This window comes from Myotis yumanensis, unplaced genomic scaffold (genome assembly GCF_028538775.1).
Source record: "Myotis yumanensis isolate MYYU_CA2020_CCGP unplaced genomic scaffold, mMyoYum1.0.hap1 SCAF_1, whole genome shotgun sequence".
Classification (NCBI taxonomy): Eukaryota; Metazoa; Chordata; class Mammalia; order Chiroptera; family Vespertilionidae; genus Myotis; species Myotis yumanensis.
Window position 1 is genome coordinate 8,801,000 of NW_027223752.1, and position 21,988 is coordinate 8,822,987.

The window sequence follows — 21,988 nt, forward strand, 5'->3', positions numbered from 1 at the left end:
GAGGGCTCTGCCTCTCCGGTGACTAGAATGGCCTTGGCCCGGAGCAGCCCTTGCGGTTGCTGAGGTGGTGCTTGATGGCCCGTCGTCTGTGTTTCTCTGGGACTGTGGGTGCCTGGAGAGCAGGAGGCCCTGCTTCCCAAATGCATCCCCTGCACCAGAGCAGGGCTTCTAGAAAGCTCCATAACGGCACGTGAGCTGTGCGGACTTGAACTTGAGGATCCCTTCCCAACTCGGCTGGGACCGCCTGCAGATCGTCCACTTTCCAGCTGTGCTCACCCCACCCCAAGTGTATCCACCCCACTCAGCGTCAGGGATGCCCTGCTTCCGGGCAACTCCGCTCCGCACCTGCTGTGTGTCAGGGACCCGAGGGTGCGGGTGGGCCCGCGCGGCTTGCTCCTCCGTCCTAGGCCACTTGCTGGCGGGGAGATGGGCTTGGTCTTGGTGACTCAGCAGCCACCTCCTGCCCACCGGCCAGTGAGACAGAACCCTGGGTGGTGGCCTGGCACCAGCCATCCCTTGTTTCGATGGCAGGATATGGAGAAAACCGTGATTTACGGAGGTAGGCAGCTGACACGGTCATTTTTAAAAGCCTGTCGTGCAACCTCAGGATAGTCATCAAATGCCTACACAGCACTCACTGCTTGGTTGATGTCCGTAACACGTATTAAGGCATTTTTTTCTTCCCAGGTGTCAGGATATTGTCTTGAATGGATAAGGAAACTGAGGCACAGAGCCAGGAGCCCTGCCCCAGGTCCCTGCTCAGTAAAGGGCAGGGCTGGGAGGGGGATGCTGGCAGCCAGAGCGGGGCCCTCGGTCACAACCATTGCCTGCTGCTCTCCCCACCAACAGTTATCTCCCCCCAACACACACACACACACACACACACACACACACACACACACACACACACCCTCGCTCCCTCCCAGGGCTTCGCTGGCCCAGAGGTGCAGAAGCGCCCGGCCTGCCCCCCTGCAGGGGTAGGTCTGACCAGTAGACTCGGGGACACAGCAGCCTGACCAGCGCCTCCATGAGCGCAGGACACGACCGTCCGGGCGGCTTATGTAACTCACCCCTTATGTAAGGGGAGTGTCTCCACCAAAGCCCAGCCCGAGGCCCCCTGTCCTGTCCGCTGCAGTCAGAGCAAACAGGCTTCCCTGCGCCAGAGGCTAAGGGCTGAAATAAACCCCTTGGCTGCCAGGCCGAGGGCTTCCTGCCTCGGGGACCTCGCCTCAGGACGGCGGCTTAACACCAGCTCGGCTGTGCCCTCAGCGCAGCCGGGGGCCTCGGGGGCCTCGTGATGACCCAGAGGAGTCACAGCCCATCGGCAGGGACGGCGACCTCCTAGTCGATGCCTCCCCGTCTCTTCCCCTCTGGGCCCCAAAGCTGCCGCGGTGAAGCCCCACTTGGGCACATCTCCCTGGAAGGAATAGCCTCTGTGTCCCTGTTGGGTGTCCGCACGGCCCCACATTCCCACCACGGCCCCGTTTCATGCCTGCCGCCCGCCACACGTCCGTCACCTTCACGCGTCCTCAGGTGCCTGCCTCTCTGAGGCGTCTCTCCACCGACCCAGGCACCAGCCAGGGATGAAAAGTCGGTTTAATCTCAACTGCCAACTCGGGTTTGATTGGTGATGGCTGGCGGGTGCCCCGTGGAAAGATTCCGAGGGCCGGGCAGGACTCGGGATCGGCTAGTGCTGTCTTCCGTGGGTGTGGGTGGGACAGGCTGACTGTACCTGCCTGATACCCCCGAGTCCCGTTCAGAATAACAGGATGCGGAGCCAGGAGGGTGACGCGTGGCCTCCTTGTAACCCGGCCCTGAGATCTTAACCAAGGGAACAGTGTCCCAGAGGAGGGCAGTGACTCCCCCAGGCACGCAGGTGCTCCCACTTCCCAGGCAAAGCTCATCAGTTCAGTTCAATAAACAGACTGGGGGTGGTAGGCACTTTGGAGAATGGAGACTGTGGTGAGTTCGGTGCAATGGAGAGGAGAGGCCACTGCAGGAAGTGGGGCGAGAAAGTTAGGAAGAAAGGCTGTCCTCCATGGGTCTGTGCAAGCAGCAGGCACACGGTAAAGGCCCGTTGAATGAATGAATGAATGAATGAATGAAACGTGGAGTAACACGATTGGTTGGCTCTCGGCCATCTTGGGAACTCCAAGAGCCAGTGTCACCACACCCTGGAAACAGCTCATTCTGACCCAGGCACAGCCTCTGGGCTCTACTTGCAAACTACATACTGACCACGTCACACCCTCTCCTCTGCTCCCCCCTAGGACCAGTCCCCCACCACCTCTTACCTCGCCTGGATTGCTTGTCTCCTAACTGGGCTCCTGAGTCTGCCCACAGCAGCCTGTGCTCTTTTTCAAAAGAGAAGCTGGCTCAGAGCTGCCCCTGATCCCCCTCCCCCATCGGCTCCCATCTCACTCAGAGCGGAAGTCCTCCAGGGGCCGCAAGATCCGCTTCTTCTCCTACCTGCTCTCCTGGACCACCCCGCCCCAGCCCCACTGCTCTCCTCGCTGTTCCTCAAACACCAGGCATGCGGCGACCTCAGGGCCTTTGCATCTGCTGTTCCCTCTTCCTGGAATTCTCTTCCCCTCCATCAGTTGGTAAACCACAGGCCATCTGTTTGGGTCAGTAAAGTTTTATTGGAACACAGCTATGCCCTATCCACTGAGGCAGCAGAGGGCGCACAGGCCTGAAGTATTGACTTTTTTACTGAAAAGTTTTGCCACCCCTGGCCCTGGTCAATGGCAGGGCTCACCCCTTCCTCCACCTCTGTCATGTCTTTACCCAACTGTCTTCCTCTGCGTCCTTCTCACCCTCCATCCCATCCTCCTCCTCTGCCTGCTTTATTCTTCTCTGTCGTACTCGCCTCCACGAAGCACTCGGGATATTCACGCGCTTACCTCCCTGTTGTCTGTCTGTCCGCTGCCACCAGATGGCACTCCCACCAAGGGCGAGGACTTGCACTCTAGCTCATGTTGTGTCCCAGCACCCTGGACCGGGCCTCAGAAATAACTTCTCACACTCCCGGGCGTTGGCCTGGCCCATACTCCTGGGCCTCTGCCTCAGTTTCCCTTGTCACGGAGCTGGGGCCCTGGGAGATCTCTCACCGGGTCTCACCCCTGCAGGCTGAGTCCCTCATGAATGGACACAGTCCCCAGAAACGCCCAGCCTGGGTTCAGGGAAGCCCCACATCTCTTCCATTTCATGACATTATCCTCATATTTAAAAAAAATAGACATTTTAAAGCAGACGGGGGCGCAGAAATGATAGCACTCACTCGACACAGAAAAGCGCTTCCGTGTGAAGGTGCAATTCACCAGAATGACAGGGCTCATTTTCAATTTTAATCAAATTCCGTTAAAATATTAGTTAGAAGTGATTAAAGCGTTAAATGAAAATAATTTTAAAGGAATTAAAATGGATGTCAAACGTTAATGAACGGTGCCCAGGGGGACGCCGGGGAACAGTCCCTCTCCTTTTCCCCTCAATCCTGTCGTGTGGTCGTCTCATCTGGAGGGAATGTCCAAGGTCTGGTCCCAAAAGAGAGTCTAAAACCTGAATGCTGGGCGGGCCTCTAACTCCCACTGGGACCCCGGGGCAGTGCAGGGAGCGTCTGCAGGCCCCTGTTCCCCCCTCCCCCACCTTCCATCTAGCCCTGTCACGGCCCCAGGAGTGCTGCTCTTTAAGGCCAGTAAGAGCCTGGCATTCACTGTACGGCCACAGGCAGGGCTCACGCTCACGCTCACGCTCACGCACCAAATCCTCTAACTGCGCTCTGGATCCTCTGAGTAACCCCACTTGACAGAGGGGAAACCGAGGCACAGAGTGACTGGCCCAGGTTCACGCAGCTAGAACCGGCAGACCTGAGATCTGAACCCAGACCCACCTGCGCTCGGAGACTCCTCCCCTCTTCTCATCGTATCTTGGGGAGGACCAGCCCTCAGAGACGCACCGGCCCCAGGAACAAGTATCCTTGGCATCCCCAAGTCACCCCCAGGGCCCATCACTCAGCCATCCCCTGAAATGTAGGTGTGCCAGGCAAACCGAGGCAGCAGGGCCAGCGGAGGAGAGCTGAGGCCCGAGGCCCGCCAGGTCTGCTCCCGGGTAAGCAGTTGTCCTGGAGAACATGGCTTTGATGGCTAAGAGGGTGGGGGCCGTACTTTTTCTCCTACAACATCTGTGCCCTTTGCATAGGAGGCTGCTCTGGGTCTGAAGGTTCTGCCTCTGGTCCTTGACTTCCGGTCTTGGCTGCCTGCCAGGACCCGTGGCTCCTGGGAACCCCTTCTCTCCAGAAGACACCCCGAACCACAGAAAGAGCTGCAGGGACTCGGCAGCCCGTGAGGAACACCAGCAGAGGGGGCTTTGGAGTCACGGACCTGGCGTCAAGCCCCTGTCTGTCACTTAGCAGCTGGGAGACCAAGGGGAGGTCCCTGCGCTCTCTGAGCCTCCGTTTCCTCCTGTCCCCTGTCCGCAGCACCCCCCGCCTGTCCTGGGAGGAGGTCAAGGTGACACCGGCACGTGCTTAGCCCAGGACTGGCCTGCCGTCAGCACTTCCATTCGTAAGAGCTGCGCATGTCATCCAACCCCCAGACGAGGACACTGAGCAGCGGTGAGTTAGTGGCAGGGTCAGGACCAGCGGCCAGCCTCCAGGACCCGTGCTCCCACCCCCTCCCTCTTCGGAGCCCAAGTTTTGCAACTTGGCAGGATTCTTCTCTGAACTCGAATCCTTGGTCCCAAACAGCCACAAGGGGGCGCCCTTGGCATCGGTCAGGGTTTCCTTCCGTCTGTGCCAACGTTCAGGGCCTCCTAGGCCGGAAGCCCACGCTCCTGCCCCTTCTGCGTTCTGATGAGACGTCCCCACCCCCGCTCCTTGGAGGTATCCTAGAGCCCCTGCTCATTCCCGCCCCCGCCCTCCTCTAACCTCTACCCCCACCCCAGCTCCTTGGAGGTATCCCAGAGCCCCTGCTCGTTCCCCTCTCCTGCCTCCAACCTCTACCACCCCCCCCCCCCACCAGGATTGTGAGTAGACTGGGGATCCTCTGAGACCCCATATTGGTTCTGGCCAGCAGGGATTTCACAGTGGCTTCAGGAGTACAGTTACGTTGTTTGGTTGCCTCTTAGCATCCACCCACACTCCCATCCGTCCAGCCACAACACCTGCTCAGCGCCTGCCGGCAGGAATGGGCCAGGCCAGGGAAGGTGGAGGCGGCAGAGGGCAGGCAATCCACACCCTGGAGGGTGCCGCTGGTGGGGAGGGACTTAGTTATAATACACACCGACGGGCCGTGTGCTGGTTGGAAAGCAGCAGAGGGGCTGAGGGCAGGAGGCCTGCTGGCTTCAGGGCCGTGGCCCCTGATCTGAATCCTAAAGGAAGCAAAGAGCTGACCCAGCAAAGGGGAGACCCTCGAGGGGAGACCCGCGCCTGAGGTGAGCACCCCTCCCTGGGCATCATCTGAAAGTGGGAAGGACCCTGCATACCTTCCTCGGAGAGGGGCAGACACACAGGGAATCCGAGCGGAAGTGGCTGGAACCCCGGAATGCCAGCACGGGGAGAGGCACGCGGTGTGTCTGTCTTCCTTGGGCACTGGCCGGCCTCCGGCTGTACCCAGTGAACTTCCAGCTTTCGTCTCCGCACACACACGTCCTCACGTGACCTGCTTGCAAACGCGATGTTGAGACCACTCAGTTCCTGTGTCATGAGCAAGAGTCCTCGAGGGGCTCCACAGTGACCCCGCCAAGGCCGCCCCCCCCCACCCAGGACTTTCCCCTGAACCAGTTTTTCATCCTCACCTGATGATATTTTTCCCATTGATTTTTTTTCAGAGAGAGTGGAGGGGAGGGCAGAGGGGGAGGTAGAGAGAGAAACATCGATGTGAGAGAGACATCTCGATTGGTTGCCTCCTGCACGGGGGTTGGGAGATTGGGGGGGGGGTGGAGTCAAGCCTGCAACCGGAGGTGCATGCCCTTGACCAGAATGGCTGCAGGCCATGCTCTAACCACTGAGCGAACTGGCCAGCTCTCCCCTGAGCCACTTTAAGTTCCTTGTATAGTAGGGCCTATTAGAATAAAAGAAGGAAGGAAGGAAGGAAAGAAGGAAGGAAGGAAGGGAGGAAGGGAGGAAGGGAGGAAGGGAGGAAGGGAGGAAGGGAGGAAGGGAGGCCTGGCTCCCTGGAGGCCATCCTGGGCTCTTAGGAAATTAAAGCCTGTGAAAAGGATCTCAGGCGACCATGGGCACACTGCCTCCTGCCCCCCAAGGGCCCTGGCCAGGACGACCCTGAATCTGGGATGAAGGGCAGCGTTTGAATGTTGGCATTGCCCCCATCGTCTCTTTTCTATCTTTTTAGATAACACAGATGACAAGCTATTTCCAAGTTTCATCTCCAGAGCCCTGCGGGTCTGGGGTGGGGTGGGATAAGAGGTGAGCCCCTCGGACGCTCCAGCTGCCCCTCCATGGACCGCTGTGAGCATCCTCCCTCGCTGTGCACAGCCAGGTGTCTACTTCCCTGGCTTCCGCAAAAGCGTTCTCCCTCCCGAGAGCGGGATGGATCTGGGTCCTTGGAAACCACGGGGGTCTCCCCCAGGGACGTGGGAAATGTTGCCAGAAGCCAGTAGTATCACTGGGCTCTGGTTGGCCCAGGACCCCTCCTCTCCCGGGGGGTGGGCACCTGCTAAGGGGCCTGGGCTCTCAGTCCAGGATCAAGGGCTCAGCAGGGGTTGGGGAAAGACTTTCCCTCCTGGCCGGGGAGGGGGGGGGGAGGGGTTTCTGCCAGCGGCCGCTATGAGAGGCTGGAGGCCATGTACCTGCTGAGCTCCCTCCCCAAACCTCTCTCCTCGATGGCTCCTCAAGGCCCATGTCCACCAGATCTCAGCGGAACTTGAAGGCGGAGATGAGCAGGTACGTCGGAATTCGTTAAAAGTCTAACAACACCCAGTGCTATCCGGGACGTAGAGAAATAGGTGCACCTGAGCCTTGCTGAGGGAGTGTACACTGATATTGGTTTCTCGAGGGCTTTTTGCTGTATCTGTTAAAATACGAAATGGGCCTGCCCTGAGACGCAGAGCACAAAGATCTGGCGTGAGGATGGCGCAGAAATGCTGTTTGCAACTGCAAAGAGCAAGCAAACAAAAGCAAAGACAGAAAACCAGACTTGGCCGCGACGCAGTGCGGTCGGACTGGGTGCGGCTGCTCTAGAGCCACTAGAACAGCGGTTCTCAACCTGTGGGTCGCGACCCCTTTGGGGGTCGAATGACCCTTTCACAGGGGTCGCCTAAGACCATCGGAAAACACATATATAATTACATGTTGTTTTTGTGATTAATCACTATGCTTTCATTATGTTCAATTTGTAACAGTGAAAATACATCCTGCATATCAGATATTTACATGACGATTCATAACAGTAGCAAAATTACAGTTATGAAGTAGCAACGAAAATAATTTTATGGTTGGGGGTCACCACAACATGCGGAACTGTATTAAAGGGCCACGGCATTAGGAAGGTGGAGAACCACTGAGCTAGAAGGAGTGACATAAACCTGCAGGTGCTGATCTAGAAGGGACTCAGGATGGACCATTTCATGAAAAAGTAAAGTACAGAACTATGTGCACAGTAGGAGCCCATTTACGTGAAAAGCAAAAAAGAAAGCGGAACGGCTCAAATACGTGACAGGGAATGCTGGGAAACGCCTGGGAGAAACACACCCCAACGTGGTAACTGGCGATTCGTGAAGGGATCTGCGAGGGGAAAGAGCTGTAGGGAGGTTTATTTTTCAGCATAAACTTTTCTATATATTGTTTGATTTTTTTCTCAATGAGCACATACGTATGTAGAATGTTGTTGTCCCAAGTATTATATATACTAGAGGCAAGAGTAGGCCTTCCTTCTCCTGGCTGCTGGCACTGGCTTCCCTCTGACACCTGGGACTGGGGCTTCCCTTACAGCCCTGGCTTCATCTGGTCTAATTAGCATATTATGCTTTTATTATTATAGATATACTAGAAGCCTGGTGCACGAAATTCATGCAAGGGGCTCGGCCCTCGCAGCCCCGGCTTCGTCTCGTCCGGAAGGTCGTCCGGATGGTAGTTCTGTGGTTCGGTCTAATTAGCATATTAGCTCTTTATTATATAGGATATTTTCTCCGGGACACCCACCTCAGAGTAGTCCTGCTCAGAACCTCTGAAATAGGTCAACACAAAAATCATTCAGTCAACCAACATTTCCCACCTGAGCTGGGTGCTGAGCACAGAGGAGACCCGGTCCCCACGGGGAACGGCATGTGAGCAGATGAGGACCTTTCGGAATGACAAGCGTGACGGTGCTCAGAGACAGTGGGGCCGGAAGCAGTGTGATCGGTTTCCCTGGGTGAAATAGGGGAGGCTCCCGGAGGAGGAGGAGGTGCTGAGCAGTCTCGGAGGTGATTGGGGGCATCAGATGGACTGGGGGGAGGAGGGGGAGTCCTGTGGGCGAGACACATCCCAGGAGGGCAGATGTGGGCATCTAGTGCAATTGAGGGATCGCAGTGGGAGGTGGTGGCTGATGGGACAGAGCAGGGGAAGGAGGGACAAGGGCAGATGCCAGGCTCTCCTCTCTTCCCTCCTAGTTGTCGCTCTGACAGACAGGGACTCAGCCAACTGCCAGCAGAGGGCGCATGAACCTCTTCAAACAGCAGAATCGAGCCACTGGAGTTGGTCAAAAAGCTTCCAGTGACCTGGGGTGGGGAAGCTGGGCTCTCAGGCCCCTGCAGGGTGCTAAAGGCAGGCGGGGGAGACACAGGCCAGGCCATGGGGGCCCGAGTGAGGCCCCGTGGAGTAGGGAGGGGTGACAGAGGGCAGCAGCCTCATCCCACCAAGAGGCCCCTGGGCCAGCGGCTGTGCCCGGCCTCCGCAGTGTGGCACAGGGCTTCATAGTCCAACACACAGTGATTTCGTGTTTGATGTGGCTTTTTTCCAAATGCGTGTGTTTGAGTTAAAAAGAGAGTCGACTTCAAGCAGAATGTGAGTAACGGGTGGCACGGGTGGCTTGTGGCCTCGGAGAATGAATGGCTGCAGTGGAGGGCGGTGGAGACAGGTGCTCTGAAGGCTGGACCAGCGTTGGCCTGGGGGGTTTGTGCTGCGGCTGACGGCCTCCCCAGCCTGTCCCTCCACCCCTGTCCCCTTCTTTCGCTCTGGGCTCTTTTCTCTGCTCCTCCCAAGTCTATGCTCCAGGTGCCCCTGCTCCCAGGTCTTCCCACCTGACACCCAGCAGACCCACCCGGAGCATGTCTCTGTGCCATGAGGGGAGGAGCAAGAGAGAGGAAAGGGTGGAAGGGGAGATAAAGGAGGGAGGGCAGGAGGGGGAGGGAGAGAAGGGGGAGAAGAGGGAAGGGAGAGAATGATGTGAAGTCAGGTCAACAGGAATAGAGTTCAGGGTGGATTGAGAGACTGGAGCAAGTGGAGAATGACAAGCACCACATGATAGAAATAAAGCAAAACGCTGCCGCGTGTTTTCTCTGAATTCATACTTGCATGTAAATGCATCTTACCTGGACTCAAAGGGCACACCGCAGACTGTCAGCGGTAAGGGGGTGCACAAAGGGAGTCCTACTACAAAATCATGTTTTAATTTTTGGAGGAGAAGATACTTATGTGCTATTTGTTCTGCTTCTTTAATACACACAGAACAAAGCCACTGGGAGCAAATACGCCAAAATAGCATCAATAGGCAGTTCTGGGCGGTGCTGGTTTAACCTTTACTTTTGGAAAGAGCATGCATCGTTTTTAATTAAAAAAAAGAAGAGAGTGATTTTTCTTAAAAAAAAAAAAAAAGACAGGAAGCAAAAATGCCAGTGTCACATGTTAACAGTGGGGGCATGTGATATTGTCAATTTCCTATCAGAATGTTTCTGTTTGTCACATTTCCCCAGATTACAGTGAAGCGAAGGGCTCGGGCAGAGCCCAGAGGACCCAGCGTTCGGGGGAGGGCGGAGTCCAGAGCCACCCCTCACCTTTGCCCCCCAGGATCTCGGTGGTGCCCCTGCCCTGCACGGTTTGGTAAAGGGGAGGGGATGAGAGAGGATCAGGAAGAGGAGAAAGCGTGTGTGTGTGTGTGTGTGTGTGTGTGAGAGAGACAGAGAGAGAGAGGGTGGGAGAGGGGGAGAAGGAGGGAGAGCAGGGGTGACTCCCATGTAAGCAGGCCCCGTCTCTAGGACAGGCAGGGGAGGGGCTGGGCTCAGACCCCTAAGGCAGAGCTTTCTTGGGGATAAACCATCTCCTTCTTCCCAGGTTACAAATCGGTGCAGCTTTTTCCTGCTCCAGGCTTTTAGGGAGAAGAAGAAAAAGCCCACCTTTGCCCATATGTCTATCTCGCTCCAGGGAACGGAGCAGATAAACATGTGGCAAAGGTGGGCTTTGTTGTCAAAAACGGAAGAGCCCTGTCAGCTGCTAAGTGTCCGAGCCCCAGGGATGCTCTCCGGAGGCTGTGCGCCTGTTACTAATGCAGACGGAATGGCTGTCGGCCACCGGATTAAGCCAGCAGCCAGCAGCCAGCAGCCCGCACCCCGAGGTCCAGCCACCCCATCCTGGAGCTGCAGCCTCATTTTTCCATTAGCCTTTAACGTGAACATCCTCGAAACCCGAGGCCAGGAGGGAGCCGGCATGCTTCCGCCTGTCTTCTTCCTTCCCCGGGAAGTGGGCAGAGCACCTCCCACACTCAAGGGGTCTGGCCCCTCCCCCCAAATCCTGCAACTCAGTCTTGCAAAAGGATTCCATTAGCCCCATCAACGTGTCCTCAGTTGTCCCTACTCATATCATAGTGAGGACTCCCTAGAGATCTAGCTCAGCCTCTTTCTTCACTGACAAGTGGGGAAACTGAGGCCCGAAGGGGTCCTCACTTGCTTGGAGCCAAGCCAGACCCTGCTCAGGGACTCTAGAATTCTAAACCCGAATCAAAGGGAGTGAGCCCCTCAACTGGGCGTTGGTGCCTCAGTGGAGACACCTGTCACCATAATAAATGGAGGGGCCTTGGCCACACAGGTGGGAGGAGCTGGGGCTGCTGCAGGTCAGGCCACTAAAGGTTTCTTGGGGACCCCGCCTGCAGTTCCCAGAGCCGCCATCAGGTGGCGCCAGGCACTGCCAATCACAACATGGTTCAAACAGCCAGGCTGCACTCCCAGTCCAACACGGAAACTTGGGGTCTTAAATGTTCAGAAGGCCCAGGAGCACAGGGGCTGGAGGGAGAGGCCTACATGTGTCCTGAGTATGTCACCTCCTATCTCTGAACCTCCCTCACTCACCTGTGAACAGGTGTGTTCATAGCCACCTGCCTCCGAGTTATCATGATGATAATGGGTGAGAAGCCCAGTGGGAATGGTGGCCAGAAGTTGCCAAATCCCAAACCCCAAGCCAGACTCCCTGGGAGCCTGTGCAGCCCAGCCTGGGGCACAGTCCGGGGCTCTGGAGGGACAGGTGCAGACGGAGTAGAGCAGGCACCTGCAAGGGGAGGACTTTCCAGCCCACAGACAAGGATGGCGAGACGGATTGCTTTGCAGAAGCCCAGCCCCCTCAGAGCACTAATTAACATAATGAGTAGCATGTTCTCCGCACTTGGCAGACTCTGACTCCCTTTCTGCGCTCCTTAGGTCATTCAACAAACACTGAGGCCAACCGGGGGCGAGCGCTCAGAGGCGGGGCAGCTCCAGGAATTACTCAGAATTGCTCACAGCCCGCCTGGCTCATAGCTCATTGGATTCTCACAACCACCCTGTGAAATGGGCTTCGTTCTTACCCCCATTTTTCAGAGTAGGAAACTGAGGACAGGAAGATGTTATCCAACATCCCACAGCGAAAGGCCAAGCTAAGCCCCGAATGCAGGCAACAACCTCCAAACCCCCAGGCCCTTTGCTCCACCCCAGGTGCTGTGGCCTGGGGCCAGCACCTTCCCTTTCTGGGCCTCAGTTTCCTGGTCTGTACAGAGAGAGAGAGCCCGAGCGGTGACCCAGCTCTGATGGGCACGGAGCCTTAGATCCCGTCTCTGCGGGAGATTTGGCAAACAAGAGTTAGCTGCGAATATCCAGTTGGCAGATCCAGAGCTTTAACTCAGACAAGACCCCTCCTGACAAGCCAACAGGGCAAGCAGGCATCTGGGCCACGTCTGAAAAACGAAACACACACAACTCACCCTTATAAGCTGTAAACCACCGCGATCCAAGTTCCCACTGCCCATCATCGGCCTGTTGGCTGACGTCTGCATCCCGGAGCCAAGTGTCAGCCTCGAAGCAGATGTTCATCTCCCCACCAAGCAGGTGCTGGGCAGGGAGGGGGAAGGCGCTGTCCACAGCCAGGCCTGGCCACACAGCAGACAGCACTGGGGGCGGGGGCGGGGGCAGCGACAGCCCACAAACGGTGGAGCGAAATGAGTGGGCCCCTCAACAGCAAGGGCATTCAAGGTCCATCTGGTCAACCGGCACTGCCCATGGGCCCAAGTGCGGAGCTTAGGCCCATGGGCGGTAGAGCTATAGGCACACTGGAATGTGCCCCCCAGAGCCAGCCCCACCCTCCGCGCTCTTTGGGGTCCCAGGAGGGTGACCACTGGGTGCATTCAGCGCCTTCTTGACCTCAGTTTCCCAGTGTCTCCCACAGGGATGGGCATTGGCACAGGATCGGGGGAACGGAGTGAAGTTAGGTGTTCATTCCTTTGGCTCCTTTCCTACCAAGGGTGGCACCTCCCATCCGGCTGCCCTCTCTTACAGCCTCTCCCCAGGTCTGGGGAGCTGCTCCCTTCTTGCCCTCAGGCTTGGAGGTGGCAGCATCTCCCGGGTTGGCCAGCCCTGAGACCCTGCACCATCCCTCATTGATTCCCCTTCGCCCTGCCCACAACTTCACAAATATCCCCTTAATCAAACTCACGACCTCTTTCACGTATGTCGTGTGCTACCGACGGATGCAACTTTTACTGTAGGTCACACACTGCAGGGACATCCACTGTAAGCTGCACTCTTATTTCTATGTCCCATTAAGAAAGAATAAGCCTCTGCCCCAATGATGGCACAAATGAGACCCATAAATGATGACACTTGCCTTTCATTTAAAATTTTTTAATTTCATATTTATAAAAAAACTGTGAGGCTTGTTTAGACCTGGAGTCTTGTTAAAATCATGTATCACCCTTGTGCGTACGTTAAAAGGAGAACATAAGCAAAAGAAGTCAATGGAGGTGTTCCCAGTCCTCACACTCGGGGGCCAGTCTGCCTCGGAATCGCCCATGTGCGCGCTGCCCACACACGCAGGTCAGCTCTGGCCACTGTGGGCACCGGCTCTAAAAGAGGGCTCCACTGTCGTCTCCAAGATTGTTTCCAAGCCACTGCTCACAGTCTGCAAGGTTTCATGTGCGTGTGCGGGCAATGACAACTCTGACTGTCACTTGTCAGCATCAACTGGAAGACTTGTTTCACAGATGGTAAACATGTGCATCAGAATCAATAAAATAAGAGTCTTAATTATGTTGACCTTAGACAAGTCAGTTTGCCTCTCTGGGCCTTCCTGGTTTCATTTGCAAAAAGGTACATTTACCCAACTTGATCTATAGGTTCGATAGAATCCCAGTCAAAATCCCAGCAAGTTCTTTTCTGGATAATGACACACTGGTTCTAAGGTTGATTTGGAAAGAGGAAAGACCCATAACAGTAAACACAACACTGAAGAAGAACCATCAGGGCACTGACACTATCCAACATCAAGACTTTCTATAAAGCTGTAACCACCAAGACAGTTTTTATTGGTGAGAAAAGAGATAAGTAGGTCAAAGGCACAAAAACCAGAGCCAAGAAATGGACCCCTACATATATAGTCAACTGATCTTCGACAAAGAAACAGAAGCAATACAATGGAGAAAAGACAGTTCTTTTCAACAAATGGTTCTGGGACAACTCGACATCCACATTTGCGGGGGGGGGGGGGGGGGGGGGGGATCATGGACTTAATGTAAAACCAACGTATAAAACTTCTAGAGGTAGCAAGGATGACCTTGGGTTTGGTGATAACTTTTTAGATAGGACGCCAAAAGTATGTGTTGCGTGCCAGAATAGACTGATAAATTGGACGTCATTAAAATGAAACGCTCCTGCTCTGTGAAAAAGAACCCTGTTAAGGGGATGAAAACAAGATGCAGACTGAAAATAATCGCAAAACATTTACCCGATGAAAGACCCATATTCTCCTGAAACTCAACAATAAGAAAACAAAGGACCCAGTTTAAAATGGGCAAAGGATCTGAAAACACATTTCCGCAAAACACATAAAAAGATAGCAAATAGGCACGTGAAAGATGTTCAACAGCGTATGTCATCATCAGGCAATGCAAATTGGAATAGCAGCGAGGTTCCACTTCACACCTGTCAGAAAGGCCAGAGCCATCACGCAGACAACACTACATGCTGGCGAGGACCGGAGAAGCAGGAACTGTCCCCCACTGCCACTTCCGAAGGCGGTTTGGTGGTTTCTTACAAAACTAAACATACTCTTCCCATATGACCCAGCAACTGTGCTCCTTGGTATTTACCCAAAGGAGTTGAAAATGTATGTCTACACAAAAACCCACGAAAATTTTTTATAGCAACTTTATTCCTAAGTCACCCAAACTAGAAGAAATCATAATGTTTTTTAAAAGGTAAGTAGATACATTGTGGTACATCCATTCAATGAGATGTTCAATAATAAAAAGAAATGAGTAAAAAGAAAGAAAGAAAGAAAGAAAGAAAGAAAGAAAGAAAGAAAGAAAGAAGCTATTAAGCCGCGAGGACCCCTACATGCATGCTGCCCTGTGAAAGAAGCCCATCTGAAAGGCTACATACTACAGAATTCTATCTATATGACATTCTGGAAAAGGCAAAGCTAGAGAGACCCTAAAAAAGATCAGTGGCTATCAGGGGTTCGGGGGAAGGAGGAGGGATGAGTGAATGGAGTAGGGGGGTTAGGGAAGTGACAGTATTCTGCACGGTACTGTAATGGTGGATACACCACATTATGCGCTTACCAAAACCCACAGAATGTACCACAGTGTGAACCTCAATGTAAACGATGGACTTTAGTTAATAATAGGTTTCAAGATTGGCTCATCAGGCCTAGCAAATGGACCACACCAACGCAAGACCGTAACAAGAGGGGAAGCCATGTGAACACACAGGAAATCTCTAAACTCTGGGAGGGACACTGAGGTTTAGTGCCCCCGAGAGGCCACTAAAGTGGAGCAGGCACACGTGCGCCTCCGGGTGGGCAGCCCATTGGAAGGAGCCCCTCCAGGGGCCCAGGGGTCTGAGAACGCTGACCCAGAAGCAGCAGTGCCTCTATCGGACCACTGTCTGCACCCCTAGGAGAGTGTGCCCAGGCTGGCCTGCTGGAGGGTGGGTGACCGAGTGCCATGGAGATGAGCCATCCTGCTGAGGCCATTTCAGACCAGCCTGTCCCAGCCACTCCAGGACTGGCACAGACCAACACAACAGCCCAGCCAACCCATAGTCTTGCCAGAAAGAATATTGGTTGTTTAAGCTCCTAAAATTAAGGTTTTTATATAAGTAGCCATAGCTAACTAATTCAGGTACATTTGCTCTTATATTTGTTTATGGGTCTTGTTTGCATAGCTATGATTATATGAAATTGGGTAGCCAGGTATTTTTCACTTAACTTTATATCCAAAATGTGTTTCCATGTAAGTATATGTTTTTACAACATATCTAATAATAGACAACTAATAATAGACAAACATGATAATTGACTATACCTTTGCTATGCCTTCCATTGGCTAATCAGCGAGATATGCAAAGATGGCGGTTAATTTGCATACGTAGGCGAGAAGACTGAAGGCGGCTCTGGCCAGAGCGAAGGGCTGGGTCCCGGGTGCCGGAGGAAAACCGGTGCTGGCAGCCAGGGGGAGGGAAGGCCTATTGCACGAATCTTTTCGTGCAACAGGCCTCTAGTCATTTTAATAATAATCTAATAATAAATGTTTAAAACTAGAGGTTGGCAAACCATGGCCTGCAGGGAAAATGCAGTCCATCTCCTGTTTTTAAAAATAAAGTTTTATTGGAACACAGCCATGCCCGTGAATTTACACATCATCTATGGCTGGTTTCAAACTACAATGGTAGATTGAGTAATTTCAACAGAGACCATGGGGTTCAATAAGCTGAAAATATTTATTCTCTGCCCCTTTTCAGGAAAATATTTGCCAAGCCCTGTTCTGGACATGCTTTTGACCAACTCTTTTCAAAAGCATTGTCACGGAAGCGTGTCGATCTTTCCACAGGCAGATGAGCAGTTGAGGTTTGTTTTTGTTTGAATCTTTGCTCGTTTTTAAAGATGAGAAGCATGGCATCTTCTTGTTTCGATGTGAATTTCTTAGGTTACTAGGGAGCCTGAATATTTTCCCATTATTTATTTCCTGAATCATTTCTCTTGTCAGCTCTCTATTGCTCATTTATGTACTGGAGGACTGTTTTTTATTTGTTTTGTTTACCCATGTATGTGAGCTCTTTATGTAATTAGAATATTAATCCATTTCTGTGATGTTTGTCACACCTGAAAACTCTTGCAGAGGCATTTCTGTCATTTCCATTATAATTATTAATTACCCATGAAAACAAGCTAGCAGGAATTAAAGCGTCAAATGCACGCTGCCTGGCTTTACGGATGCCATAGAACAGTGGTTCTTAAATCATGTTCCATGGGCCCTAATGAAGCAGTCAGGATTCTTTCCGTTATAAGTGAGAGAATGCTCAGTTCAAACAGGTTTAAGCAAAGTAGGAACCGCTGGCTCAGGTAACCGTAAAGCCCAGGGCTTGCCGGTACAGGCGTCCAAACAAGGTCACTCGGACTTGCTCACTTCCTCTCCATCTCTTGAGCCTGTGTCCTGTTTGGCTTTGTTACGGGGAAGGCTCTCCCCGGCAGATGCCCACAGATCCTGGCTCACACTCAACCTGCCCAGCAACCCCAGCACCAAGAGCAAACTTCTATTCAGTGTGTCCAGGACAGGGGTCGGCAAACCTCGGCTCTCGAGCCACATGTGGCTCTTTGGCCCCTTGAGTGCGGCTCTTCCATAAAATACCACATGCGGGCGTGCACGTACAGTGCGATTGAAACTTTGTGGCCCATGCGCAGAAGTCGGTTTTCGGCCCGGGCGAGTCTATTTTGAAGAAGTGGCGTTAGAAGAAGTTGGGGGTGTCAGTTGGTCAGGCGACGGAGACGCGGCACAGGCGGGCCACGGGTTACGCAGCTCGGGGGAGGCGCGCGTGATTCATGCACGAGTTGAGTGAGCCAGTCAGTCAGCAGTCTCATTGTACAGTGGTTAGTGCTAGTCGCGTCCGCAAATTGTGCGCGGGTGACAAAAGTACCTACTCGAAGCATAAAGTTACCTGTATTTTTCCAACCAGCTGCAAATTCTACAGGTATTTTTGTCATCAATTTAAGAATTGTAATTCTTTTGTGTTGGAGGCTTTATTATTATAAAATGAGGACGTTTTTAGCAAAGGCCAGCTTAGGAGTACCCTAATCTATATATATAAAAACCTAAGAGACTGAACGACTGGTCGACTGGTCGCTATGATGTGCACCTACCACCAGGGGCAGACGCTCAATGCAGGAGCTGCCCCCTGGTGCTCAGTGTGCTCCCACAGCCAACCTCCCATGGCCTGCCATCTCCCGCGGTCCCTCCCCCTGGCCGTCAGCCCCGATTGGCCCCAATTGCCAGCCAGGCCGAGGGACTACACCCGTGCACAAATTTGTGCACCGAGCCTCTAGTTAAGTTAATAACAATGTACCTACCTATATAGTTTAAGTTTAAAAATTTGGCTCTCCAAAGAAATTTCTATCGTTGTACTGTTGATATTTGGCTCTGTTGACTAATGAGTTTGCCGACCACTGGGCTAGGGTGTGGCACGGGCAGATTGGCCAGGTCTGGTGGATGGAATCCCCGCCTGAGAATTGGTGAGGGAGGTGGGGGGTGGGGTCCTCAGGGGAAAATCAGGTGCTGAAAACCGACATCTCTGCAGGTGCCTGAGGGACCACACTCAGAGCCAGGGGACCAAAGGGTGAGGGGACCCTGCTCTCCTTCCCCCACTTCAGCCAGATTACCTTCCTGGTCACCTGTTCCACATCTTGGGCTGCTGCTCAGGTTCTGTTTGGGGAGCAGTTAGGTGAGTCCATGGGAGTGCTGCTGCTGCTGCTGCTGCTGCTGCTGCTGCTGCTGATGAGTCGGGACATTCTTGATGTGAACGGAGGGAAGTAAGTCCAGACTGAAGGCTGTGGATGTGAGCACCTTGAACCCACTTTTTGCAAGAGACCATCGAGGAGCCAGCAACAAGGAGACTCTACAGACATGAGCACCACGCTCCTAGGACAGGCATTTATTGGGCATCTGTGTGCTAGACCTGGGCAGCAGCAGAACAAGACAAAGACCCGCCCTCAGGCGCTCACATCCTAATGGGGCAGATGGCAACATGTAAGTAAGAGATATTGCACCGCATTATTGACAGCAAGACAACAAGCCCCCAACTGGAGTCGCTCATGCTAAGCCCCACATCACTAAACTGAGACTTAACTACCGTCTCGGCTCTTCCAGGATGCAGTCGCCACCTCGTCGATCAGGAATCGCCTGATCAGCACTAGCAGGTCACCAGCCTGATAGGCCCCTGACATCCTCTACGGGGAAAGTGGCCTTGCAGCAGCCTACGTGCTCTTGCCTGGTGTGACTCCTTGGTCTGCTCCCTTGTGGCTGTAAAACTTCTCCATTCTCTACAGCTTCTTGGAGCTCCTTTCTATCTGCTAGATTGGATGCTGCACAACTGGTGAATCACCGAATAAAGCCAATAAGGTCTTAACATTTACTCAACTGAATTTTGTTTTGTTTTCTAACAATAGTCAAATAATATCCCATGTCCTGAAGGTAATGACATAGGAACATACAGTAAAGAGTGGTGGGAATTAGGGGCCGTTTTGCCTAGGATGGCCAAGGCGGGCCTCTCAGAGGAGGTGACGTCAGAGCTGGATCCTCCGAAGGAAATCTGCAGGAAGAGCATTGTGGCAGCAGGAACAGCACGTGCAAAGGCCCCGAGAGGAGCCTGCATTTTGTGAGTTTGAGGTGTTATAAGAAGACCGGAGAAAAACCAAGCAATGCTTAGAGAAATGGAGTTATACAGCTTTATTACACCGGCAGATTCAGTGGAGGTTGCCTCTCAAATTCTGAGCAAACCAATATAGTGGAAGCCCCTCTTTTATCCCCTTTTGGTGTCTTTGTTCCCCAAATATGGATTATACTTCTGGACCTTTCGTGGATTTTGCAAAAATCCCCAGGTGTTGGGGGTCTTGAGACCATACCCAAGGGCCTGGCCTGATAACCCCGCTCCGGGAGCTGTGTCATGGTTTATGGCCTCTGTAAAATGTGAGCATTTAGGTAACAGGTGTTGCAAGACCAGTTTGTGGCGAAAGGGGCAATGACTTATAGGTTATCAGGAATGTACACTGGGCTTGCTGGCACAGATTCAGATTGCTAGCCCTGCCCCTCCCCCCCAAATATCAGGGTCACATTGGAATTAGCCTTTTAGCCTTCTCAAAGGGACAGGTGCCCAAGGGAGCACAGTGCGTAAGGGGGAGAACAGATGAGAGCGAGGAAGGGGCCAGGGCCAGGTGATGCAGGATGTTACCAACCTTAGCAGGGAGGTCAGAGCCCCGATCCAGTCCTCAGAGGGCGGCTGAGGGAAGGGGGAGAGAGCTGGTCTGTGAAGCCACAGCAAGGGGCAGCTGGATGACAGCTCTGGGAATTTCTACTCCAGCTCACTGACGGAGCCCTTTCTGCCGGTCAGTGGTGTCCAGCTAGAGGGGGTGGCCTGCAGAGGGGGAGCGCTCTGCCCCCAGAGGTATGCAGTGGGTGCAGCGGCAGGACAGGCTGAGCAAAGCCCAGAGTGGATGATCCCATGAAATCAGCAGAGGAAAACAGAACCAAACTTGAGAATAATGCTTAACAAAGTTTACGGTGTCCAAGGAGCCACTTAAAACGTTTCAGCAGCAGCCTGCTGTGAGCAGAGCGCTCTCTAGAAAGAATTTATTTACGTATAAAAATGAGACATTTCCCCACAGCCTCCAGACAGCCCCTGGGGTGAGGCGCTCATTGGATGGAGGGCGGTGGGGGGCTGATTGCCTCTCCAGAGGGAGGCAGTGGTGCCCGTCCTGCCAGCATTCCTGAGAGCTACTTCTCCAAAATAAACCTCAAAAAAGCCTTTAAATGTACAGTCAACATTTTCATTCCAAGAATGCAAATGAACCCCCAGGGGCCTGGAAGAGGCAAACAGGCCTGGGTTTCAGGAACACTTTTCTTTAAAGGCTTGAGCGGGCTCCGCTAGTTCCACTCTCTCGGCTGACTTGGGAAACAGGCTCAGACCACAGAGTGAGGGAAGGGCGGGCTGGCCTGGGACCCGGGATTTCCCCCGTTAGGGATTCATTCCTTTGCGCTGAGCTCGTCACGATGCAACAATACGTAGCTCTGGAAGGACAGGTGGTGGGGATCATTCTACAGGACAGAATCGCTCAGCAAACTTCAGCTGAGTCTGTCCTGGGCACCAGTGCCCGGGGGAGGGGGGGGGGGTGCGCTCTCAGCTGCCCAGGCAGCAGCCTCTGCTGGGACCCTGTTGGGATGCTCTGGGCCCCAGTTGGGGGCCGACCCCATCCTGAGCCCCGCCTCCAGGCTGCATCAGGGCTCCTCTGGGCTCCAACCACAGCATAGAAAGTACTGTTCCCACCAGGGACTGGTGCTCAAAGCATGCTGCGGTGACCTGCATCTGGTTGCCGCCCACAGAGGACCCTTCGCCACTCCCCGCCCAACACTGCTTTCCCAGCGGCTCCCACACGAAAAGGGAGAAACAATCAGACGGTCATGTCCAGGGCAGGGGCCTCCAAAGGCCCTGAGCTGTCCTAGGCCCCCTGCTGCTCTGGCTGGCTTGTCTGGACCAGACACGGGAATGGAGGTTTCTATCACTCCCAGAGACACCCAGAGTTTGGGGGAGCTCTCAGAGGCCCCCTCCAGCCTGCCAGCTCAGCTCGCGGAATTCTGAGTTGGGACCTCCCAGGGCAGTCTCTGCCGACTGCACAGTCAGGGGCTCGCTCTCACCCTCGCAGGAACAGAAGAGACGGGGCATGTGCACCCCTGAAGCATCACACAGGCTCCCAGGATAGAGGGTCCCAGGCCAAGCCTGAGGGTGATTGGGGGTCCCCTGGAAGAGGTCAGTCTCTAACCTTACCCATCATGGTTCCTGCCCACCAGCCTTTTCCAAATCGCACTGTTGGGGTTTGCCTTCTTTACTGTCCATGAGGGCCCCCCACCCCCCATGACTGGGTTCCGTTCAACCTGGTCATCTTCTGATAGAATTGGGCAGGGAGGGGCGTTCCCACAAACCCTCCTCACAGCACCCGGGGCAGAGATTCTGGTTTGTCCCAGGGACCCAGCACCGGGCTAGGGTCCCATCCGCTCCCCCAGGGCCCGGCCTACATCCCACGTCCCCCGGGTATGGATCAGCCCAGGGACACATTGGGCACAAGGCGTGGAGGCGCTCAGCCGGCCCTGCTGGGCCAGCCCAGGCGTCCCATTTCTCTCCAGTGAGGTGCCTGGCTCCCATTCTCTGGAGAATGACAACTCACTTTCAATAAGATGACTGCGCGGCTGCCTCCCCAAGCCGCGCATTTAGCGCCATCCGAACTCCAGTGAACATCATCAGGCTTCCCCTGACACCCACCTCCTTCCTGTTGCGAAAAGTTTGCTCCAGGCCAGACTCATTTGCATATACATTTAAATACATTCACTGCCACCTGCTCTGAGCCCCCTTCCGCTCCAGTAACAGGAACAGCGACCACCAGGAACAGTCCCCAGTGCCTCCTCCAGAGCCTGCGCCTCCTGTTTTCCTCCTGAGCCATCTCCTTGGCCCGCCCATCGCCCATGTCCTTTCCTGTCGCCGGCTGGGATTCTGTTAT